The 24,046-nt window shown below is 41.4% G+C and overlaps 1 protein-coding gene across 1 annotated transcript in view; it reads left to right on the top strand.

Moving 5' to 3' along the window:
- Positions 1-24,046, top strand: part of ANKRD55 (ankyrin repeat domain 55) — a 431,120-nt gene that overhangs the window by 240,409 nt on the left and 166,665 nt on the right. The gene's annotated exons all lie outside the window — the stretch shown is intronic.

The following is a 24,046-nucleotide window of genomic DNA, read 5'->3' as shown; positions in this document are numbered from 1 at the left end:
GTCCAACATACAAAGACTAGAGTTTAAATCTGAAAGAGTTTAGGGAAGGCAATGCATTTGCAGTAGTCTTTACTGGAAAAGCAGGGAACAAGATCATGTTTTATGTAGATAAATTTAGCCCCTTTTAGTATGAAAAATGGCCTGCCATGCAACATAAACAATCTTTTGTACAGCTACTTTTTAAAATGCATCCATTTATCTTTGATCATGTTTTATTACTGCTGCATTTTATTATAAACATGATGAGCAAGATCGTTTACAGGGAACAGAATCAAGAAAGTAGCACTTATTCATGAGAGACGGTGATGAAATGCTGATATAAACTTTGTGTGTGTGTGCACGCACGCAGATTTTCACATCTTTCATTGTCTTTGTGTGTTCTAGGTTAATGGATTTCCTTGTGTAGACTTCCTATCAGAGACACTTGTTACTTCTTCATGACTCTCAGAGTTCTTTCCTGAGTCAAGCAGTGCACCAAGCACAGTTCCTGACACATCCTACAGATTTTATTTAAATTTTCTTTCATTTAATTATGTTGACTTGAGCATCTCTTTGGAACCTAGGGAAAACATTCTTTTGGTATCTAAGTCATTTCTTCTCTCACATACTTAGGTTCAAGTCAACAAAAGTCTTAACAATGACTATAAAATGCTAGCTCTTTCCACATACCCCCAATCCAAACTTTCAGAAGACCTGAAAAAAGAATTGAATGTAGTCTCTGAGCCCATCATGGCAGAAAAATCCTTCAGGATTCAAAGGTGGCACTTCCAAGCATGTCATGCCCATGTGGTCTGTTCTGTGCCACCCAGTGCTGTTTCTCCTGACTTATGGGCCACTCTACAACTTCCAGAGGTCTTCTACTCTCCTCCAGAAGCCTGGGGCTTTCCCAGAAGACTCCTGGGAGTTGGCTCCTAATTTATTCTCACCCCTACCACCCACCATTGGCAGTTATTTACTGAATGCTTACTATATTGGAGGCATTATGCTAAGCACCAAGGGTATGATAAGACATTCACAGGTGGGAGAGGAACACATGAAACCAGCAATTATAATAATGTGATGAGGTTTATTATGTAGGTATGTGGATCTAAATACAGCTGGGAAGGAGGAGGTTAAAGGAATGCATCTCAGAGAAGGCACTATTAGACAATGTTTTGAAAGATAAGTAAGAATTAGGCAGATGGAGAAGAGGAAGAAGGGAGGAGGCCATTAAAGGCTAGGAGATCAGCAGGTGTAAAAGCCTGGAGGTGTCAGCCAGTGGGGTTGGTTTAAGGAACTGTAAGTGACTGTATGACTGAAAGAAGAGAGATTTAAGAGTGGAGGGAGATGAGATGAGGGTAACAGGTAACTGGTATGGGGACTATGTAACCTTTGGGAGGTGATCAGATACAACTTTATTTTTCCTACCAATGACCCTTCCAAATTTATTTAGTGGGGTAATTTTATCCTGCTCATGAAGGACGTAGGTCTGAAATCATGATTTCATTGCCTGCTCATTCCTAGGCAAAGGATAATTTTAAAATCACTTGAAGTTCTCAATTATAGTCTCCATTGGGAAATTATAATGTCTAGTCCAAGATAGAGTTCAAAGCCTTTAAAATTTGAAGAAACTGAAAACACTAATTTGAAAAGATACATGCACCCCAATGTTCATTGCAGCACTATTTACAATATCCAAAATGTGAAAGCAACCTACATGTTCATCAACAGATGAACGGATAAAGAGAATGTGGTGTGTGTGTGTGTATGTGTGTGTGTGTGTGTACACATATTCCATTTTATAATGGACTATTACTCAGCCATAAAGAAAAATAAAATTTTGGCACGTGCAAAAATATGGATGGACCTGGAGGATATTATGATTAGTGAAATAAGTCAGACAGAAAAAGACAAATACTGTATATTATATGTGGAATCCAAAAAATACAACAAACCAATGAACATAACAAAACAGAAACAGACTCACAGATATAGCAAACAAACTAGTGGTTACCAGCGGGGAGAGGGAAGTTGGGAGGGGCAAGATAAGGATAGGGGATTAAGAGGTACAAACTCCTATGTATAAAATAAATAATCTACAAGAAGATATTGTCCAGCACAGAGAATATAGCCAATATTTTATAACTTTAAATGGAGTGTAATCTATAAAAATATAGAATCACTATGCATTATACTTGTAACTAATATAATATCAACTATACTTCAATTAAAAATAAATAAATAAGTAGTACATTGGCATTATTTTAAAAAATAAAAATAAATTAAAAATAAAATTTATTGAAAGGTGGGACTCCTCTCCATTCACTGTACCAAAGCCTGGTTAGTGGCCATCTGCCTCTGGTGATATGGGTGTGATTGACTTCAGCTCTCTCTGCTCCCCACCTTCTCCCCCATTTACTAGCTACAGTTTCTGGCCCAGCCAGAATTGAGAAGGGTGTGAGAGAGAAAAATAAAAGGACAGGGTAATTCTTAGTTTGCTAGGTAGCCTTGCACTTTTGGGTTCAGCTGATGGTTAAAGCTGACTCTCCCCCAGGGAGCATTTCCACGGGTTCCTTGGAAACTTACATCCTGGGGATCCCTCCCTGTGCTTTCTTGATTCAGGCAGATGGATCTTTATTCTAGTGGTCATTTGCAATTCCTTCCTGAGCCCTTAGTAATCCAGCAGTCTGGCAGTTACAATGGGCATACAGTTTGGGAAACTAAATAGAGACCCAGAAATGACAGTTTATTGGATTGGTACGGGATTGAGGTGGTATTACAAACCAGTGGAGAAATGGTAAAAGTGACTTTTATATGGGAAAAAATGAAGTTATTCCAACTTCATACTGTTCTCACAAATAAGTTCTAAATAGATTGAAGATCAAATGTGAAAAATAGAGAACTTTAAGACAGTTGTAAAAAAATGTATAGAGGAGTTTTTGTGACTTGGATGTAGGGAAAGATTTCTTAGGCAAAACACAAAAAAATATAACTCAAAGAACAAGTTTGGGAAATCTTTAAAATTTGATAATTTTTAAAAATTCTCTCCCTTAAAATATCATTGTTAAAGGATCCAAAGACTTGTAGAAGATATGTGAACCATAGGTAACGGACTGAGGGTTAGTGTTAGTAATTTTGATTACATTCAAAAATGTAAAGAACTACTGAAATAAGAAAAATGTAAACAGTCCAATAAATATGCATGGAGATTATAAGCAGGAATCTCACTGAGGGGAAATTCAAATGACCAAGGATCACACAGAAATATTCTCAACCTAACAAGTAATCAGGGAAATGCAAATAAAATAACAATGAAATACTACTTCACACCTTTGAATTGGCAGAGATTTTAAAGTCCAGCAATACCAACATTGACAAGATTGTGGGAAATGAAAAACATCATATACTGCTCTGAGGAGTGTAAATTAGAACGCCCGCTAAACGTCTACACAAGATAGAATATGTACATACCCTGCAACTCCTAAATTTAAATCCTGGAAAATGATTATACAATGTAATAGTAAACACAGTACATTATACAGCATGTTAGTTTCTTTGGCTGCCATAACAAATTACCACAGACCTGGTGGCTTAAAACCACAGAAATTTATTCTCTCATAGTTCTGGAGCCGGGAGTTGGGAACCAAGGTGTAAGCAGCATTATGCTCCCTCCAGAGGTCATGCAGGGGAATCCATTCCTTGCCTCCTCCAGGTTCTGGTGACCATTGGCATTCCTTGGCTTGTGGCCACGTGGCTCTCTGTCTGCTCCATCTTCACATGGCCTTCTCCTCTGTATGTGCGGTGTTGAATCTCCCTCTGCCTCTCTCTTGTAGGATACATGTAATTGCATTTAGAGCCCACCTGGATAATCCAAGATAAGTGCTTCTTCTCAAGATCTTGAATTTAATCACATCTTTTGCCATAAAAGGTAATATTTACAGATTCAAAAGATTAGGGTATGGGCATAAGTTTAGGTTCACCTCTCATCCTACCACAGGGATATATACAATGATGTTTATTAAGAATTGCTGTTAGTAGCAAAAAATTGGAAACAACGTAAATGCCCTACTCATAAGATAATGGATTAAGTATGATATGCTCATGTGATAGGATATAGCAGTATAGAGTCAATTTCATCTTTATATTTATCAAAACACATACATCTCAAAGACTTATAGTAAAGCAAGTTGCAGATACCACTTATTTCATTTTTAACACAGGGATACATATGTTTAGTAAAACTATAAAAACATGAGCTAAATAAGTACATACAGTTATATGTGATCAATAACAGTGTTAGAAACTGGGAAGCATTGGTAGGGTAGATGGAGAAGAAAACAAAGATGATTTCATTTTAAGTTTTCTTTTCAAAAACTATGCCAAATAGAAATTCCAAAATGTGAACAGTTCTTAATTCTGGGTGATAGACACATAGGTGTTTGTATTATAATTCTATGCATATTTCTTAATTATTTTAAACAATTTTAAAATGCTTTATATTGGGGGAGTTTTATGTTTAAACAATAGAAAACATTTAATAGTTACTCTGACAGTAGTACAGAGGATAAATTAGGACAGGCAGGAAATAGAGGTAAAGGGATAGGTTGGAGGCTACTAAAAATAATGTATAGATAAGATGTTTGAAGCTCTAACCTAAGAGGGTGACCATGATAATAGAGAGAAAAAGGTGATTGTGAACAACATTAAAAAGGTAGAATCTATTGGACCTGGCAACTGAGTCATGGGACAGGGAGTGGGAGGGAGAAGCAGGGCTCAAGGGTGATACCAAGTTTCTTACTTCAGAAGCCAGTTGGATAGTGGTTGTGTAGTCACAGGCAACTACTGATCTGCTTCTGTCACTATAGATCAGTTTACATTTTCTAGAACTGTATATAAATGACATGCACTATATACTCTTTTCATCTGGCTTCTTTCTCTCACATAATTATTTTGATATCCATCCCTGTTGTACATATATAGAGTTCATTCTTTTTTATGGCTTTGTAGAATGTTAGATTTTATTGATTGCCAATCTCCCTAGACTGTTCCTTCCTTGCTGAGCCTCTCCCTGGCATATCACGCAAGATGTATTCCCCCCTCACCTGCCCGCTGCCCTCCCGCATCAAAATCTGCAGCTGCTTTCCTTCCCCAAATCCTTTTGTCACCAATTGATGGGTGATGATAAGATTAGAGGAATTTCCTGGTGGATTGCAAAATGTTACATTAACAAAATATTAAATGAGCTATACTCTCAAGGGGGTTGGATGAGGTAATCTTCAAAGTCCCATCGTCAAAAAATCTCTGATTTGCTGCATTTCTGTTTCGTTCACAGTTCCACAAATGAACTATCATTTCTAATATGGATTTGCTAAAGACATAAAGATCACCATTACAAGTGAGGTAAGACTAACTAAATGAACACCCCAGTTACCATGTTGGAGTTGCCTCCAAGTTTATCCCTCAGTTGGCCTGTGCAGATAATAAACAAACAATAAATATCAATGGCCTAAGTTGTACATAATTAGCATTTTGCCCTTTTCCCAGAGCTACCATATGGATCAAGTTCAGCTGGTATCCTGAGGACACCAGTGCCGCCTTAGAAAAATAATTAGTCTGGCATACCAACATCTGGGAAGTCTGCAGAAGCCAGATTCCAGGAAACAGGCACTTTGACAGAGTTACAAGCATGGATGCCCAAGGGAAGGAGAAGCCCTGAAAGAGTTGTTTTAAGTAGCTGCTTAATGACTGAGCAGATTGAGCACTGTGAATGCTTTCACTTGGCAGGGAGAAATTACACTACCTAGAGACTTCTGGGTGGCATTTAAAGTTGACAGACAGTAATGAGTACCGGTTTAAAAAAAAGGATTTTAGTGTGCTCACAACTGCTAAGAGACATCTCCATTCTATGTTTATATATTTACACCTGTACTAAGAAAGGAAAAAAAGAACAAAGAGGAAGGAAGGGAGGGAGGGGGGGAGGAAGGCAGAGTTTCTACCTTGGTAGCCTGTCTCCAAAGACTCCTATATCATTTTAAAAACTAACAATAGTTGATCTCCTACTATGTGCATGCCAGGCTTTGTGCCACGTGCTTTACGTACGTTAGGTCATTTAACCTTCACAACAGCTATGAGGCAGATAGCATTTTCTCCCCTTCTTAACTTGCTAAAACCAGGGAAGTCCCAGGTAAACAGGTACAAATTGGTTATCCTACCAAGAATGCAAAAATTGTGAGAAACCTTTCCCTACTCATTTACAAAGCTTCTCCAGGTTAAGTGAAGGGACATCATAGTGTGTAAAGAGACCAGGCTCTGAAAGAACTGCGTCCTTGTTTCCACCATTAGAAGACCTTGAGCAAGTCACATGACCTCTCTGGGCTTCATTTACTTCCTTCCTGAAATAATGAGGGTAGACTGTATAAATAGTCCTCCATCCTCACTGAACACTAGAATCACCCAAGGAACAATGAAGAAATGCCAGTGCCCAAACCCCACCCCTGACCAATTCCTGACCAATTGAATCTCAGAATATCTAGGGCTGGGATAAAGTATCTGGCTTTATTGCAGGGAATAAACCATTTATGTCCCTACATCCTAGAGCTAACAATTTAGTGCGAGAAGCAAAAGGCAAAGAAATACATATAATACATAGCAGTATGGTAAATGTTATTAAGGGAAAGAATAGTGTTATGAGAGAGAATATTAAGGAAAACATGATTTTAAATGGGGGGTGGGTGATCTGGAAAGACCATTCCATGTGTTGGAAACCAGAAGTGGGAGTTGGCCGGGCAAAGTGCAGAGGAAAGAGCTTTCTAGTCAAAGGGAACATATCTTACTTGGTTAGGTATATATCAAACTTGGTCATTTCCATATATGTCTGTATATATATTCATATATGCACACATATGAATAACTTGTTTGAAGACCCAGATCCAGAAAACAGAGGTGCAAAGGAGAGTACAGAGTGATGGGGAGAGCAGTACTAGGTTGGCTTGGTGAGGTCTCAGAGCCAGAACATGTCATGTTGAGGATTTTAGATTTTTATCTTTGGTACAATAGCAATAGCAAAGCAGTGACAGGTTTAGGCAGGAGAGTGACACATTCAGATTTGTCTTTTAGAAGATTACTTGTGTTTACGTGTGGAAAAAGGTTTGGTTGGGGCTAAAGGAAAAAGAGGAAAACGGTTACAAAGTTGTGATAACCTGAGTGAAGCTTTTGTTCCTGATGATGCCAAGTTTTAGAAGAATTCTGGGTACCTATGGAGACTAAATGAAGAACGTAAGAACAGGAGACAAGAAGTTTGACAGAATGCAAGTGACATAACTCATTAAAAATCAGGAAATTGCTTCGTACCGAATTTAGATGAGTGCCTTTGGCTTAATCCGTGCTATTTTCTTCTGCCTGGGTTTATTTTGCCCCGCAAAAACACACTGAATTATCCTGCCCCCATTCCTATTCTCTCACCCATTGTGTCTTTTTTTCCTTGTCATTGTTTATGTCTATGCCAAAGCTTAGGGTGGCATTCAACCTTGGCGTTCCCATTTTCAGCCTTGCAAGGGTTCCCATTGTGCACCAGAGCATGGTTGGAGGAAGACTCTAATTGTGCAGAGCTTGGCCAGGCACTGATTTTTTAGCTTTTTCTACCCTGGTTGAGTTGCTGGTCCACTGGCTTTAGTCCATTTCCTAATGGAGAGGTGTCAGCTTCACAAAAGCATCACCTCAATTGGCACTAATTACCACCTTTCAGAACCATCATCACTCAAAAGCTCAGGACTGAAAGGTCAGCAGGAAAATGAACTTCCACTCACACCTTCTGGGGTGGTCTTTGGCTTCTGACCATGCAGAGAACAAGGGCTAATGGGGAACAGACCTTTCTGCCTTCCTGCTCTTAGACCATATGTTTCTTGAGAAATCAGCCTTGGGACACCAATCCTCTGCTCATGAGATGGCTGAATTCATGGCAGAGCTCAGTCTTGTCAAGCTTCAGTCCCTGTCCCAGTTTCCCAATGATTCCTTGTCTCTCCACCCCCAGGCTTCACTCCCAACCTCCAGAGGGTTCCAGCTGCATACGGTCCTGGTAAAGGAGGTAGCAGTAGCATGTCTACGGCCCTCCCGATGTGTTCATGGCACCCACATTCTCCTCCAGGCAATGGTTTAGATGGTACCCAAAGGTAAGAAGTGAAAATAGCTTTTCAGTATAGGAAGTACATTCACTCGTGTTCTTTCCCTTTGATCCTCACGACACCTTGGTGAGGGGCACAAGGCAGGCATTTTTATTAGCTCCATTTTACAGATGAAGAGATAAAGGCCAGAGAGGCTGGTGACTTGCACAAGGTCCCATAGCCATTTAGTGGCAGAGCTAGGTCCCCAAACTAAATTACTGCAGAGTGCAGGGGCGTGTGATCAAATAAGGTCATGTGTGCCAAATCATTTTGAAAACTGAAAAGTACTATACCGATGCTTAGTATAGTATTAGTTTCCTAAGGCTACAGTAATAAATTACCGCAAAACAAGTGGCTAAAAACAACAAGCTTATTCTCTCACAGTTCTGAAGGCCAGCAGTCTAAAATCCAGAGCTTTAGTGGGGAGTCTGTTTTTTAGCTCTTCCTGCTTCTGGTGTTGTCACCATTTCTTTACTTGAGGCCACATCACTCCAATCTCTGCCTCCGTGACCATGTTGCGTCTTCCTCTTCTGTCTCCTCTTCTGTCTGTCTCAAACCTCCCTCTGCCTTTCTCTCAAACCTCCCTCTGCTTTTCTCTTAGAAGGATACTTGGTTTAGAGTCTACCTGTTTAATCCAGGATGATCTCCTCATCTCAAGATCCTTAATGTAATTACACCTGCAAAGACCCTTTTCCCAAATAAGGGAACCTCCATCATTCAAGGATTAGGAGATGGACATACCTACAGTATTTCAGGCCTTTACCGGTGCCACTGTGGTTGTGGCAGAGCCCAGGCACTGTCCAGTGGTCCACAAAGTCTGTTTCTTCTAGCTCTAGCAGTCAAGTTGAGGCAATATAGCCTAGAAGTTAAGAACAGTTAAGAGCCAGTCTGCCTAAGGTTCAATTCCTAGTTCTGCCACTTGATGACTGTGTGACATTGAACAACTCCCTTAACCTCTCTGGGTCTTAATTTCTTCCCCTGTAACATGAAGATAACAAAACCCTCTCTCATAAGGCTGTCGCAAGGCTAAAATGATTTAATTACGTGTAGAGTTAGACCAGCATCTATACTACAAAAATGTTAACTATAATTATTCCTTGGCTGGCACCGTGACTACTGCTAAATTCTCTCACCTCACTTGTTTATCATTAAATAATGATTTAAATAAATGGAGAATGGACTTTCCTTTCTGGAGGTGCACTCCTGAATCATTCACTAATTCTAAGCATCTCCAAGCATGTTTTCTATAAAGGAATGTTCTAAGTTGTAGGAAAAACAAAACTAGAAGCAGTGAGAAGGAACCATTGTTTAAAATCTTCTATTAGCTTCTCATTTGATCCCGAAGGTTCTGAAATCTTTTTTTTTTTTTTTGGCTGAATTAGGTCTTCATTGCTGCATGTGGGCTTTCTCTAGTTGCGGCGAGCGGGGGCTACTCTTCGTTGCGGTGCACGGGCTTCTCACTGCGGTGGCTTCTCTTGTTGCAGAGCACGGGCTCTAGACACGCAGGCTCAGTAGTTGTAGCTTGAGGGCTCTAGAGCGCAGGCTCAGTAGTTTTGGCGCACGGGCTTAGTTGCTCTGCAGCATGTAGGATCTTAGTTCCCAGACCAGGGATCGAACCCGTGTCCTGTGCATTGGCAGGCAGATTCTTAACCACTGCGCCACCAGGGAGGTCCCCTGAAATCTTTTGAGCTCATTATTCACTCTAAATTTTCGGTTTGTTTTACAAGTATTTGGAAGGCTGACATACTTAAAATATTAAGTAAAAAAATTTTAGTAGAATGCCGTGGGTTTTAGAAGGGACTAGGTGTTTGAGCAAATGTTACAAATTAGGATCAAATCGCTTGTGTCTCTTCAACCCAAATAAATAATATTAGTTTGCCTGGGCTAGGTCTAAGTAATATTATGTTTCTTATGGGGGTTTATTTACATTAAACTCTGTGTTTTCCCTAGATTTTGTCCTATTTTCCTAGCTTTAGTCTCAGCCAGAGGCACAGTGTTGGAAGAGAAGTAAACAATGATGATTTTTGCTCCTGAAATTAGGTTTATTAAGACAGGTATTAAATTTGCCAGTCTCACTAGTGTATCAAAGAAAATGATGGAAAAACATCATAACTGTTATCAAAATAAATGTTGACAGAGAGTAAACAAGCTGGAAAGAACCTTGCATATCAATTTATACAATTCCTGTAACTTTATTTTTTATAACTTTTTTTATTGTAAAAGTGAAATATATTCATCAAAGACTTTGGAAATGATGGAAAACTGCCCCAAAAAACTAAATAAGATAATTAATAGTAGTCTTACTATTCAGAGATAACTACTGTTAACATTTTATTTTCTGCCAATATAAAATGCAGTTTTCTTTCTATGATTGGAACTATGCCTCTGAAATTACACATGCCTCCTCTCTCTCGAAAGACAGTACTTGCTTTTTTTATTATGACCAGATGATCACTTTTATTATAAAATACTGAGATGGATCAAAAGGGTCTCCGTCTCCTTTGAGTCTTATCTCATTACAATGCTAAGCAATACCCAGCTATTATCCACCCTATTTCTGTCCTCTGCCCAAAGATGGGACTGTTCAGCTGTCCTCCCAGATCTGTGGGTGACACATGGGTTGTCTTCTACCAGCAGCTGAGCAAAAATACTAGAAAGCAGTCATAGATAATTTCTTTTTCTAGACCCGTTGAAAACATTTTTATAATAATAATTAAAATTCATCGAGGTCTTACAATTCTAAATACTTTGAATCTAGTAGCTCATTTGATCCTTACAGTAATCCGATGAAGCCATCTGCCCTCAATAGGTGGCAAAATCGGTGAGCCCACAGCCTGGCTCTGTAGTCTGTGCCTTTAACCACCGTAGAAGAACTCCTATAGAGACGCTGACAGCATGATGGCGATACTGAAGCTGTAGAACATTCTAGTGCTACAGACAAACTGGAGGAGGTTCCAAACCAAAAATTTGAGAGTGAGTTAGAAATTCAGGTTTTTTTTCAAGTGTGAGATAAAAACCATACTTAGAGAAAATGAGTGAGTTGATTACTTTGAGAAGTACTTAATTTTGTTTTAAAATTAGTATCATCCATTGAAATGACATTTATAATATTTAGGCATATCTTTTTTCATATTTTTTGATTGAAAAAAGAGCAGTCAATTAGAAAAGCAGGTACTGATTTTGCCTCGGCTAATTCCCCCGAGGGAAGGCCATAGCCCACTCCACAGGCCACAGCCTATTAGGGAGAGTCAGGTGGTGGGAATACCATCGACTTTAGATTCAAAATCCTGCTCCATCATTTGCTAGGTAAGTTATTTACTAGGTGCACCTTGTTTGTCTTGAATTCTCTACGTAGGGAAATGGAATAAAATCTCCTTTGCAGTGGTTTTCTGAGGATTAAATAAGACAATGTAGGTAAAGTGCCTGGCAACACAAGTCAGTTAAGAAATGGTAACTTTTATGGTCTGTTCCTCCTCATGACAGTTTATTGAGTTCAAAACATAGTACCCAAAGGGGAAAGAACTTCCTCACACCTTCCAGCCTTGGCAACGAAAAACCTATCATGGTGGATATGGTAAGAGCAGGGTGACTACAGAGGGTAGAGGGAAGTAGTCCATCCCGCTTCCCAACAGGATGGCCCTACTTGCCTAGGCAGGGAGCAGCAGCTGGGCCAGGAGGCTGGGAGCTGGCTGGCCTTCTGAGTCCAATTGGGATCAGATAAAAGGAGAGCACAGAAGGGAAGAGACTCTCTCCCAAATGCCAAACTAATCAGCTCCTTTTAAAACCTCAGAATCCTCTGAGTCTCCAGTCTACACCCCCATGTGCCTTGGGCTTGCAGTTGAAGATAGACAATTGGAAATATGATTCAGCTACGTTATAATGTTACAGATTAGAGGTCTGGTACAAAAAGGCTGCAGGGTGGTTAAGAATATAATAATTGCAGCCCTCCCAGGATCCTGCCTTTGACATCTCTCGTCTGAAGAGCCCAAACAGCCTTGCCAGTGTTAATGGACTGCTCACCCTTGTGCCCAACATCGCTAAGAAAAGGAAAAGGAGCAAAAGGAACAGAGAGGCTGTTCCAGGGCCCAGCCGGTGAACAGCAGTTACTGGGCTCTGAGGAGCCCTGTCAGCCATGGAAGGGCTCACAGAGTTCAAGCCTCCAAGTTGCTTGTGGGGCAAAAATCAATCTAAGAGCTAAATGGCAGAAGCCAAGTTACGGCGAAGTCGTTAGGCTTCCCCTGAGAATTGAGTTATGATTGTAGCAGAGTAAGTGAACCTTGAATATTTTTTTAAGACTATTAAAAAGTTCTGCTTGAACTTTTCTGAGAGGGGCGGGTGCAAACTTGCCTGAGAACCCCGGGGATCTGTGAAGCAAGGAACTAAAGCTCCAATACCTCTTCCGTGAGATTCAGTTATTGAAATCTGTTGAGGTGAACTAAGGGTCAGTGGGTGACCACAGCCAGGACCCAGGGACAAGGAAGGCAAGGAAGCCCCTAAACAAAACTAATACCTTGAGGGAAGGAGGAGACAGGAGGGGGAGCTCCACCACGCCACGCGACCCCCGCCTCCACTGGCAGCCAGCTGGTTAAAGGGAGCAGCAGAGAAACCCGTCCTCTAGGGGGCAGTCTGGAGCCTCGGGATGTGACAGTGTGAGCGCGTCTAAGACGGCATCACTGCGGGTCAGGCCCGGGTTGGTGTGTAACCGTCCCCGACTCAAGAGTAGTGCCAAAGGGTGAGGAGTGAGCGTCCTTTTTTTCCTCCTGAAGCACTGCTGCGGCCCGAAGGGGGATCTGCACTGAGTCTTGGCGGACAGGAAGCGGAGCGCAGCGGCACCACCTGCGGGGCGCTGGGCTGCGCCAGAAGGGAACCTCTGCAGAGGTACTGTCTGGAGCTGCGTTCAGCATCCATATATGCCTGGCAGCTGAGGAAGTGTTAGTGCCCCGGCTGGATCTGCTAAGGGAGATTGGTTTTCCTGCTGATCTGAAGAGTGATGGAGCTGGAGAGTTGTATTTTCTGAGGCCAGCTGCAGGCCAGGCATTTTCTATCCCCAAACTACAAGCAGTTTAAAAGTTAAACTCACTCTACGTTAAATTCCTTCAACAAAGGAGGAGACGATTGAGAGTGTCCGTATTTCAGAGCTTAGGCTCTGTGGTTAGACACTCCTGAGTTAGAATTCTTTTTCTGTCACTTAGTAATAGCTCTGTGTCCTTGAGCCAATGCCTCAGCTGGTTTCTCCATCTGTTATAATCCTCAAAAGGGGACAATAGTGATACCGATCTCATAGGGTTGTTATGAGAATTAAATAAGGTAAATCATGCAATGCGTGTGGCACCTAGTCAGCCTCAATAAATGTTAGGTTAAACAAACAGACCAACAGAAACCCACATAGGCACCAAGGTTATCCCATGGGAAGAGAGCTGCATTTGGCAAGTCCCTCCGGTGGACCCAGCAAGTTGTGTGTGAGCAACGGTGAGCTGAGTTCACTAACACTTAAAGATGGTGCTGAGAAATAATGAGCCATTTGGTGAGAAAAAGGCCAGTGAATTTGGGACAGGCCCAGAATATTCAGAAGGACTTGGATGATGAGTGGATTTAGACAAAAATCAAAGCATCCTGATTCCAAAAGGACTATGCCATTTTTGGAGTAATTTTTGACTCTCACTGAAGAGTTTCAGTTTTGTACAAGGACGTTCTCTATTTTAGTTTTTCCTCCACTTATTTCTCCCTTCCCCCAAAACTCCTTGGAGGATTGCTCCTTTGCATCTTTTGATCTAAATTCTCATTGGAAAATAATAACATTGCTACTGTTCACTTGGTGTTTTGGTCCAATATGTTCCACTTCAGACACGGGAATGCCTTCCTGTGAAACATTTCACAGAGGTGAAGGACAGGCAACGCCTCTCAGGATGGTGGTGGAAGAGTCATAAAACTTCATACGTCAGGAATCTTCTTGACAGGACTTACTAGGCCTGAGTCCAAGATGAAGCTGAGAAAAATGAAAAGGGATTTGGCTGACAAAGCAGATGACAGGCAGGGAGAGCCAGTGAAAGGGAATTGGCCAATGGCAAAAGGGGAATTGGCAGGGCTTTGTGAACCCCTTCTGGAAAACCATAAACCTCGGATTGTCCGTCTGGTGCATCAGTCCTCAGAGGCACATCATTTTTGCCTGTGGAAGGTCCCTGCCAGGAAGCTGCACCTCAGGGGGCGCCTTTGGAAGAGTGGGTCGTGTCTGGATTGGTGCCCAACACTATGTGGACGGGGATGAGAAGAAACCGCTCACAATGAGATCTCTGAGGGCTGGGAGATGGGGAGCCCCTCCAGTGGCTGACACTTGTGAGTCAGAGCGATGGGAAAAGAAGTTGAGACACAGAGGAAGAGGACGGGGCGCTGGGGAGGGAGGAGGTGGGAAGCAGCTCTGTTTCTTCAGTCGGAGACTGTCGGGGCCTGCCTGAGACGGGTCCCCACTTGCAATGACTAATCTAACCTTTTGCAACTCGAGTCTGCCTTCTTCCAGGTGAATAATCCACTCATCTGGGTCTCCCAAATGAGCACTTACCTTGTGAAAAATCTCTCTCAGGAGTAAAATCTGTGTTTGCCTGCGTGATCCCGATGTGGGTTGAGCTGACACCTGGGAGCTGGGCTGATCCTCATTCTGTGGGAGAGCAGGGCCTTCACTTCAGAGCCCTCCGGATTCTTCCAGAGTGTCCTCTTCCTCTTGTCTTAGCGTTGTACCTTTTGGTTCCAGGCCATCCAGAACCCCACTTCGGGCCTTCTCCCATGGCCTCCCACTCAATTCTTCCCCTCCTGGGAGCTTCCTGGCTTATGACCCAATTTCCAACATCTCCCCTACCCAGAATAGCTTGATATATGCTTCCTTTCCTTAGAGAATTGGCAGGGAAAAGCTCATGCTAAGGTGTTAATAACCAGTAATAATTGTGATAAACTCTATCAGAGCATAATGCCCTAGCCTAGTGCACGGAAAATTATAATAATGTACTCATACACTGAGGTAAATAAAAGTGAGCGACAATGGGCCACAGAGGGCTTGGCCAGAGCTCCACCCACGCCTCCCCTACCATCCCCTCCCTTAAGGGCTGAAGGAATTGATATCTCCCAACTTCTGTAACCCTTTGTTCACATCAGTTGGGAAGCTGTCTTAACCCAGTTAACCCATCTGTTTTTCAGATGTCCTTCAATAAGCCCTAGCAGTTTGCAGATGTGTCTCAGCGGGAGTGAGGGGCTGATCCAATGGGTCACCTACTTCAGCAACAGTATCTGTACTTTTATCTGTTTTATTAGGCCTCTGAATAAAATTTTATCAAAAGGGAGAATGTTGGCAGCATAAAGGAGGTAGAAAATCACTATCTTAAAACCAACAAATAAAATCTTTAATGGTAGAAGCTCAGTCAACCATGACAGGACAGTGAGGGAGATATTCTGAGGACAGAGGGGGTTTCTGGGGCCCTTCCTCCATGTCATGCAGGCAATATAGTCTACTCCATACAGACCTCCACACAAACCTGCACATAATCTGTGCATATCTTGCCCCCCTGGCTTTAGGGGTTTTGTTTCTTTAAAAAAGTCTGATGCTTGAAAAAATTATCCTAATACCAGGTAGATTAATGCCAGAGCCTGCTACTGTCTCAGCTCACTGAAACCAAAAGCACAATCGCTGTTCTGGCCTTTGCTACCTTTTGTATTGCACCTTGATTTATTTCTGCCATTTTTCGGAAGCCATGAAACTAGGAGATCAAAGCTGCTGAAGAAAGCATAGCAAAATGAAGTGCTGTAGGTTGACTGACCTATTTCATAAGATTGAGGTGTTGGTTTATTTACTATTATTATTATATTATTTTGTTGTTACTATTGTATGTATTTCCATACCCACCTTGTTCCAAAAAGGACTCAAAATGGGAAAGATCCATTGATTTGTGTTCTACAGAAGAGATTTAATCTCAAAGTTTAGGTTACTTGGTGTTTGATGAGTGACATAATTTTAAAACTACCAAGGTTTCATGTGAAATTATTTTAAGATTTCACTTGCCTGATTTTAATTTTAAACCTTATATTAAAATTAAGTATCAATGAGAGTTACAGTTGTGTGTGTGTGTATGTGTGTGTGTGTGTGTGTGTTTGCATGCATGCACCTGTATGTGTTTTTTTCATTTATATTCCACATTGTTCTATAAAGGGCTTGAGGCACCTTACAAAGAATTTGAGCCAGCAAAAACTATAGTTTTAAATTTTAGGGAGAATGCATTAAAAAAAAAAACTGATAAATTTTTACCTTTCAACCAGGATTCACCAGTAACATTTTTCTGTTAATCGATAGAATTTTGATAACACACTTGAAATATGCTTCTTCACCTTTAGAGGCTTATTTACTAGAGTTTTTCATTGCTTTTCAGCAGCAGCAGAGGAAAGTGGAGATGCAGAATTGAATCAAAGAACAGACTCATTTCTGTCACCCTTGCCTCAAATTCTCTTTCTAAGGTTCTGAAATCTCTAAATACAGCTATATGGTTTATTCTAGATACTTCTGGGCCAGTGGGATTCTAGTCCTCAAAATAAAAAGTTTTAGAGACAGCCCAATCCAGCTTTACTTCTTATAATATAAATCAGTCTCCAGCAAAGAGAGCCTGTCCTTACGTGGGACTCAGCATCTCCTGAGGCACGATTCACAAAGCAGAAAGTCAGCCAGTCAAGACTGTTTCTCTTGCTTCCAACTCTGTCTTACTCTTTGTTGCCTTTTCACTGTTCCCATGTGTTATATTGTCTGTGTGACCCTTATTTTAAAACACCTCAATATAAACGTTGTGATGTAGTTGTATATACAAAGTTACTCTATCCTCTAAGAGCAGTTAGCTAGCATTTAGAATGCTGTGTTCGGGGATCTACCTTCCAAAGGTGGTTAACCAACAGATGAAGAACCCTCGCCAGAATCAAGATCTTCTAGGATGGTCACTTAGTATCTTATTTTTTTTTAAAGATTTATTTATTGTTTATTTATTTATTTTTGGCTGTGTCGGATCTTACTTGCGGCATGTGGGATCTTCGTTGAGGCATGCGGGATCTTTACTTTGTGGTGCGTGGGCTTTTCATTGCGGCACAAGGGCTTCTCTCTAGTTGTGGTGTGTGGGTTGTTTTCGCTTCTCTAGTTGTGGCGTGTGGAGTCCAGAGCGCATGGGCTCTGTAGTTTGTGGCACGCAGGCTCTCTAGTTGAGGCGCATGAGCTAAGTGGTTGTGGCCCTTGGACTTAGTTGCCCCACGGCATATGGGATCTTAGTTCCCTGACCAGGGACTGAACCTGTATCTCCTGCATTGTAAGGCGGATTCTTTACCACTGGACCACCAGGGAAGTCCCAGTATCTTATTTATTTATTGAAGTATAGTTGATTTGCAATGTTGTATTAATTTCATCTGTACAGCAAAGTGATTCAGTTATACATATATACACATTCTTCCTTTATATTCTTTTCCATTATGGTTTACCACAGGATATTGAATATAATTCCCTGTGCTATACCATAGGACCTTGTTGTTTATCCATTCTATACATAATAGTTTGCATCTGCTAACCCCAAACTCCCAGTCCATCCGTCCCCCACCCCCCACCCCTTGGCAACGTCAAGTCTCTTCTCTATCTCACGTGCCATGCCATGTGAGTCTGTTTCTGTTTTGTAGTTAATTTCATTTGTGTCATATTTTAGATTCCATGTAAGTGATATCATATGGTATTTTTCTTTCTCTTTCTGACTTACTTCACTTAGTATGATAATCTCTATGTCCATCCATGTTGCTGCATATGGCGTTATTTCATTCTTTTTTATGGCTGAGTAATATTCCATTGTATGTATGTACCACATCTTTTTTTTTCATCGGGGTATAGTTGCTTTACAATGTTGTGTTAGTTTCTGTTGTACAGCGAAGTGAATCAGCTATATGTATACATATATCCCCTCTTTTTTGGATTTCCTTCCAATTTAGGTCACCACAGAGCATTAAGTAGAGTTCCCTGTGCTATACAGCAGGTTCTTATTAGTTATCTGTTTTGTACATATTAGTGTGTATATGTCAATCCCAATCTCCAATTCATCCCACTCCCCTTTTCCCCACCTTGGTGCCCATACGTTTGTTCCCTACGTCTGTGTGTCTATTTCTGCCTTGCAAACAGGTTCATCTATACCATTTTTCTAGATTCCACATGTATGCATTAATATATGATATTCATTTTTCTCTTTCTGACTTATTTCACTCTGTATGACAGTCTCTAGGTCCATGCACATCTCTACAAATGACCTCATTTCATTCCTTTTTATGGCTGAGTAATATTCTATTGTATATATGTACCACATCTTCTTTATCCATTCATCTGTTGATGGACATTTAGGTTGTTTCCGTGTCTTGGCTATTATGAATAGTGCTGCCATGAGCATAGGGGTGCATGTATCTTTTTGAATTATAGTTTTGTTTGGATATATACCCAGGAGTAGGATTTCTGGATCATATGGCAACTCTATTTTTAGTTTTTTGAGGAACTTCCATACTGTTTTCCATGGTGGCTGTACCAACTTACATTCCTACCAATGGTGTAGGAGGGCTCCCTTTTCTCCACATTTGTTGTCTGTAGACATTTCAATGATGACCATTCTGACTAATGTGAGGTGCTACCTCACTGTAGTTGTGATTTGCATTTCTCTAATATTAGTGATGTTGAGCATCTTTTCATATGCCTGTTGGCCATTTGTATGTCTTTTTTGGAGAAATGTCTATTTAGGTCTTCTGCCCATTTTTTGATTGGGTTTTTTTTTGTTGTATGAGCTCTTTGTATATTTTGGAAATTAATCCCTTGTCAGTCACATCGTTTGCAAATATTTTCTCTCATTCCATAGGTTGTCTTTTCATTTTGTTTATAGTTTCCTTTGCTGGGTCACTTAGTATCTTACATAAAATTAGCTGAATCTACACCAGGAAGGTTATTGATTAGCATAGGGGATGTTTAAAATAGTTTTTAATTGGTGAAATGAGCAGTATTCAAATAGGTGGCTGGTTAGTAGTGTCATACCGGAATGACTGCCCTTTCCTGAATGAAGTATTAGCACCTGGCAAGCCCAGCTTGCTGAATACAGATAGTTCAAGCTTGCGGTCTAGACCTCTGAATTGGTTCTGCATTCCTCCCCATCACGAGACACGCTATGCCTGACCCAGCACAAAGTTGGCCACACCTGCCATCAGAATATGCTTGCCCTGAATTCAGTTAAGGCTTTTATGGGAAATGCTGAACAGAGGGTCCAAGGGTAAAGAGTGGGACCTCCCCAGCTACAGAGCAGGCTTAAGACTATCTTTGACCCTTAATGTGAATAAATATCTAGGTGTTGTCAGAATATTTTCTAAAACTAGGTTTCATTGTAGTATGCCTTCTGGCAGCACGGTTGTGGGGAAAGGAACATATAGGCTCCCCCATCTCCCCCACTTCTAATGGTTGGAGGCTATTGACATTTACCAGATAAACTTCATATTTACCAAAAGGTCAAATTGGCTTCAGTGGATTGCCATGCCATGCAAATTTCAAATCCATGCTTCAAAGTCCAGAGAGGACTCACTTGCAAACATAGAGAGTTCATTTAGATAAAGATGTTTAGTTTATGGTTGTGTTTCTTTCCCTTGGAATTTTGGGTCTCTGATTGCCTTCTGTAAATATCCCTCACTCAATTGATAGAACTGTTTGGTGGGTCTTACACTTGTCTCTGAACACCCTTTTACTGTGATTTCTAGGATATTTTCTAAACCCTTTTAAATTCTGGGACCCTGAGAGTTGCCTGCTTAAGCAGTAGCTGTGCTCCTTTTCTGTGCCATTTCCTTATAAAACATTGAATTCGAAACAGGTTGCAGTAGAAATCTAGAGCCACTGAGGAAAGAGTGTAAGCTGGGTAGAATGTTCCCCCACTGTGCTGGCTGTGATGGGAAGCTCTGCCCAGGGTTCAGGGAGAGGCCCACTGCGGACCCTGGGCTTCATCCCTGCAAGATTTCTTTTGAGATTTCAGGCCTGTCAAGTTCATCTTCAAAGAATGCAGTGCTATTCTGATATTTTATTATTATTTGAATGAGAGTCAACCACTGACTAATTGTGTCTGGGACACGTCAGGCCAAAGCCTGCCTTGGGGCAAGAGGTTGGAAAGATGATGGGGACCATGAGGGGGAATTGGGAATTGAGAGACCTCTTGGGAAGCATCAGGGTAGAAGAAGGTAACACAAAATTTGGCATCAGTAATGGTTTTTCTCTTATTCTTCTCCCTGAACCACTTGGAACACTGGGGGCCTTGAAGGTGACCACTGGCCTAGAGTGAATGAGCATCCTCCCCAGGGCTGCAGGGCAGTGCATCAGAGAACCCCTAGGGGCAGCACTCAGGCCCAGATCTCAGTGAGACTCTCAGCTGCAGGGCAGGCACCTAGGGGCACCATCTCCTGCTTCTCACATAAAGATTAGTGCACATGCAAAGATAAGGAACATTTTCCAAGCAGTAATAAGGTCTTGAATACAAAAAAGCAGCAAACCAGAGCATTCCAGCAAGAAAATGAGACCAGACTGGTGTGTCCAAAGGAATACAAGCCAGGTTTCACCAAGTTTTTATTGAGAACAAACTGGATGCTTTTATGAGAATCCTAGTGTATAATAATCATAAATGGATAATAATTACGTTTAACATTTCCTCTTTATTCCATATGTGGATTCAGTCATTCTCTGTCATTTTGTCGTTTTCATGAAATCTGTTCATGAAAAGTTACATAAGCATCCTGTGTTTATTACAGAGAACGACCTGGAATGGTTGTCTTCTCCCTGCTTATGGAAGTGACAGGTCTGGCGACACTAGCTGAATAGATGTCAGGGCATTTATTTCTTCATCACATCCCACATTCACCAATTTTAACTCTATTCAGAGAATTCCTCTTATGGTCCTGACCAGTGTGAAAAGTAAATGATCAGCCACTTCAAATACTGTGTGAATTTTCTTAAATAAGGAGTCAAATCTTTAGACTGCCTTGGGGAAAGTTTCAGGCTGTATAATCTCTGACACAGATTGGTTCTCCTCCCTCTAACACCTGAAAGTATTCTAGAACCGAGCAATGTTTGGGCCCTCACTTTAATCGCCTACGATTCAGATGTGAACTGGTGCTCCCCCAGTCTCAGATGTCTGGGTAAATTCACCAGTTCCACATCTGTGAAAACTCCAGGCCTTGCTTTGATTTCTGCTGATTCTCAGAGTCTCTGACATCCTCACGGTACCTCCTGCCTCTGGCTTCTGGGTCCAGGTGTGCTGTCTCTGCATTAGCCTCTCTCAACCCAGGAGTAATACTCAGCCCCTTGCCATTTTACACCAAAAAATTCACTCTCTAAGCATTTCATGAGTAATACATTGTACTGAAGTCTGGGGACTCATGGGCGAGAGTGCATGGGTAGGTAGGTCATGTCACATTACTCAAGGCCTCACTAGGTCCTAGTGGCTCTCTTTCCTATTTCCCTTCATCCCTCATTATCCCTGGAAGCTCCATGATCTGCTCCCTCTGTTAGCCAAACTAACCCAGGTCCTCTTAGCTCCTACCTCTACCCTTCCACCAAAGACCCACAGAACAAAGTGTCCTCTATTTAACAAGACCCAGGCTCCTTAGAAGAAAGCTAGAAATACAAATAACAACAACAGCAACACCAATTCATCTGCATGTATTTACTAGTGGATTGAGATCAAGTCTGAGTCTCTGCCTCCATCGAAAGACAGCACAATGTTTTAGAAAAGGAGCTGAATTTGGAGTCTGCTTCTTGGTGTTAGAGCCAGCAGCACCCCTCACTAGCCATGTGGAAAAGCCAGCAATCCATTTCAAGCCTCAGCTCATCATCTGAAGAGTGAAGATGTTACTAATGTTTCGAATCATTATGCTGATCCGAGGAAATAGTTTATGCAATGTACTCTGAAACATTAGAGCAGTGGTGCCCAGAACATTTTCAGCTTTTCCAGACTGAGGAGTGTTGCTGGCATTTAGGGATACTGGGTATCCTGCATTGTGGGGAGATTCTATATTACACAGAACTACTGCATTACCACAGCATGCCCATGGAGAAACACTGTATCTGAGCACAGTGTGAAGGAAAAGTATGTGACCTCTGAACTTCTGCCTTTCACACAAAATGCAGATGGATTGATACATAGTGCCGATGATTCTTTAAAAAGATCTTCCTCATTCTGGGTTATTTTAGCCCAATCTCTGTTCTAAGGTGATAGTTTCTCTGGTATCCAATGATACCGCCAATGTTTTAATTACAATCTTGAGCTTTCTTCTATAAGGAGTGCTTCCACTCAAGATGTCTTTGTTTAATCTTTCAGTTTAAACTATATTATACCCTCCAGAAGACAAAAAGAAGGAGGAAAAATTATGGAATAGAAGACAGGGGAATTTCCCACATGGTGAATGTACAAAGAAGCGGGTGATGCATGCATTGATCAGCTATTGATGCCAAGTAGTTGTCTTTTTTTGTGTGTGTAATAGTCAGGGTAGTCCATAGCACTATACAAAAAAGATCACGAGGGCTTCTCTGGTGGCGCAGTGGTTGAGAGTCCGCCTGCCGATGCAGGGGACACGGGTTCGTGCCCCCGTCCGGGAAGATCCCACATGCCATGGAGCGGCTGGGCCTGTGAGCCATGGCCGCTGAGCCTACGCGTCCGGAGCCTGTGCTCCGCAACGGGAGAGGCCACAACAGGGAGAGGCCCGTGTACCGAAAAAAAAAAAAAGAAGATCATGAACATTAAAGCTGATGGCAGGATTGTATGTATGATGTTCACAAACAAAAAGGAATTTAAATCATCTGTTCTCAATGACTGCTAATCATACTACACAGAAAAATACAATATTAAAATATTTCATCCTCAATGAATTAATCTTCCTTAGAAAATCTGATTGTTACAGGTAAAATATAGCATTTAGAACTTTCATTTAAAAATACAAATTTTAGGGCTTCCCTGGTGGCGCAGTGGTTGAGAGTCCACCTGCCGATGCAGGGGGCACGGGTTCGTGCCCCGGTCTGGGAAGATCCCACATGCCGCGGAGCGGCTGGGCCCGTGAGCCATGGCCGCTGAGCCTGTGCATCCGGAACCTGTGCTCCGCAACAGGAGAGGCCACAACAGTGAGAGGCCCGCGTACTGCAAAAATAAAAAATTCAAATTTTATAAAAATTTTTAGAATTTTTCGAAGGGGAATTATAAAAGTCGAATAGGAATGACAAAGAAAATTCTACTTTCAGGTAAAGTGTGTCAGTTTTATGAAAAATATTCTTTGTTGTGAAAATAATGAAAGAATACCTGAATTTCTCTAAAACCGCTAGTCCTAGTTATCCAGTTGCCATTTTGGTACTATTAACAAGAAAACACATTTACAATTTAACTGCAGTCATCTGTCAAATAGGATAGTATAAATGTTGCATATGCATTAGGTTGAACATTACTTATGTATATTTTATTTATTTTATTTTTATTTATTTATTATTTTTTTTTGTAGTACGCAGGCCTCTTACTGTTGTGGCCTCTCCCGTTGCTGAGCACAGGCTCCGGATGCGCAGGCTCAGCGACCATGGCTCACGGGCCCAGCCGCTCCGCGGCATGTGGGATCTTCCCGGACCGGGGCATGAACCCGTGCCCCCTGCATCGGCAGGTGGACTCTCAACCACTGCGCCACCAGGGAAGCCCTAACATTACTTATGTATATTTTAAAATATAGGGTTCTTTCATTTAATCTTTTGTTAATTTGGACTACACACTTAAGTCTTATTATAATACTCTATAACTATTTGGAAACATTTTTCTTAACTTCTGGCCCTGAAATCCATTCTAATGCCTTTATCAATAGTCACTGTAAGCAAA

The sequence above is a fragment of the Monodon monoceros genome, unplaced genomic scaffold (assembly GCF_005190385.1).
Source record: "Monodon monoceros isolate NGI ecotype Baffin Bay Population unplaced genomic scaffold, NGI_Narwhal_1 Super_Scaffold_12, whole genome shotgun sequence".
NCBI lineage: Eukaryota > Metazoa > Chordata > Mammalia > Artiodactyla > Monodontidae > Monodon > Monodon monoceros.
This window is presented reverse-complemented; position numbering and strand designations above follow the sequence as displayed.